Source organism: Mus pahari, chromosome 3 (genome assembly GCF_900095145.1).
Source record: "Mus pahari chromosome 3, PAHARI_EIJ_v1.1, whole genome shotgun sequence".
NCBI lineage: Eukaryota > Metazoa > Chordata > Mammalia > Rodentia > Muridae > Mus > Mus pahari.
Window position 1 is genome coordinate 126958655 of NC_034592.1, and position 2644 is coordinate 126961298.

The following is a 2644-nucleotide window of genomic DNA, read 5'->3' on the forward strand; positions in this document are numbered from 1 at the left end:
GATAGGAGAAACACACACACATATATGACAGAAACATTTGTCAATTACTATTCCATATATATATATATATATATATATATATATATATACATACAGGGGGAGGATTTATTAGACCAGCTTACAGGATGCGATTTATGTAGTCTGACATTGGCTATCGGATGATGATGTTTTGTTGTTTTGTTTTGTTTGATTTTTCGAGACAGGGTTTCTCTGTGTAGCCCTGGCTGTTCTGGAACTCAGTCTGTAGACCAGGCTGGCCTCGAACTCAGAAATCCACCTGCCTCTGCCTCCCAAGTGCTGGGATTAAAGGCGTGCATGCACCACCACTGCCCGGCCTCTAATGATGTTTTGAAAAGTGAGAATCTTGTAGTTGTTCAGTTCAGAGGGCTGGATGATTTTGTAGTCCCCACCTGGTGCTGGAGTCCTAGAGGATCCCTGGAGCGCTACCAGTCTGTATTGGCACCCTGAGGAGTTGTACTTAATGCTGGCCACAGCAACAGGACAGACAAGTTTACCACAGGAGAACCCAATGGTTACCTCCAGGTGTAGTCAGATTAGAAGATTAGCGATCACAGGCCCATTTCTCCTTGTTTTGACACAGTCACATTTCCTTACATCATGCTCAACTTACAAATAAAAACAACAACCAGGTCATAATTCTGCCTAACATAGTATGTCCCACATACAGCTGTAAACTTATCACATATTTTAGAATGAATGGCAAAGTCCTTTGAAGAATTCTTATTCTTTTAATTATTATATTGATTTATAATACTTAACCACTGATGTTATCTCAGCATTATAGTAAATGACAATAGAGGAAATTACACAGATATCCGTGTGTCTATATACACAGACACATTCTTAACAAGACAAGTACTTGTCAGTTACAATCAGTTTCCCATAGTCTAGTTAAATGAATTTAGAGGCCCCACCTGTAAAATGAGTCGCTAATACCCACTTTGGAGATTTGTAGCAATAGGCACAGGGTCAAGAAAATCTTAAACAGTTGGGGTGTGTGTAGCCCCATGGAAGAAGACTTGGCTAGGGTGTGCAAGGATTGGGGGATAAAAAAAAAAACATCAGAAATCAGAACTGGGCTGGGCGTGGTGGTGCACGCCTTTAATCCCAACACTCGGGAGGCAGAGGCAGGCGGATTTCTGAGTTCGAGGCCAGCCTGGTCTACAGAGTGAGTTCCCGGACACAGAGAAACCCTGTCTCGAAAAACCCAAAATAAATAAATAAATAAATAGATAAATAAATAAATAAATCAGAACTGGGCTGGAGAGATGGCTCAGCAGTTAAGAGCACTGACTGCTCTTCCGAAGGTCCTGAGTTCAAATCCTAGCAACCACATGGTGGCTCACAACCATCCATAATGGAATCTGATGCCCTCTTCTGGTGTGTCTGAAGACAGCTACAGTGTACTCATATACATAAATTAAATAAAGAAATCTTAAAAAAAAAAAAAAAGAAATCAGAACTTCCTCTCAAAGCTTAGCAGATTGGTGTCAAAAGCAGCAGCAGTCTTACTTGCTCTGACTGCACCTGGAGAGGGGCTGTGCTCAGAACTGCTCAGGCCTTGGCTGAGCCGGTAGGCAGTGCTGCCCCAGGCACTGGGCCAGCGGAGCCAGCTGAGCTCTGCGGCTTGCTCTGTTCACTCTTCTTCATGCCTAGAACATTTCTATTTATCACAGATTGTCACATCATGCCCACCTCCTTCTCTCTGCCTGGGTAAGTGAAGGAGACGCTTAATATTTAGAGCCCCCCCATTGTATATGGGGTTCCCTGTGTTAAGAGGACCCCTGCAAAAGTAAATAAAACTGGAAAGTGTTGGTTTCTGTGAGCTGAAGAGCAAGATGGATAGTAGCTTAGCTGAGAAGCTGAGGGAGGCCTCAGCTTTCTAACCTCAGCTCCTATGCACCGGCTCCTTGGACCTCTGCAAAGCGACCTGGCAGCTCACCTAGGAATTCCCTAAGGAGTGAGCTCATGAGCTGTTTCTAGCCTTGTACTGCCCACAGGGTCAGGACAGGGACAAAGATGGAGCTTCCTGCTTTGCCTTGCTGCCTGGGTAGTCCGTAGTAGAGTGGGCTATGAGGGTCAGATAGGCCCATGGAAGCTCTGGTCACAGGCTCAAGAACATTGCATTTATAGGATTTGTACGTGTTGTGCTGACTCTAGGGAGACCACTGCACTCTAGCACAAGCCGTGGCTATCAAAAGGAAAAAGGGAAGGGATGGAGAATAGGGCAGGTGGGGAAGCAGCAAGGCTTTAATGCTGTGTTCATGGTGTTAGCCGCACTGGGAACTCCAGCCAGGACTTGGCTTGCCCTGGCCAAGTTTTGTCACTAAATATTCCTTTTCCCTGGCCCTCCGCTCACTCCCAGTATGTTCTTGATGCCTGTGCTCCCTACAACAGATCATATTATATGCTATTAAGAGATGGATTTCTCAGAGATTGTGAGATCAAGACAACACAGCAGAGCATGGCGGTGTGTGCCAGTAACCCCAAGGCCAGGCTTCGTCAAGACCCTGTCTCAACAAACAAACAAACAATCAGAGATGGGTTTTCCTTTCCCCCAGGGCAGAAGACAGTGGGTTGGTTCTGTCACTGAAGCAGTGAGTATGCCCTCCCCAGACAATAC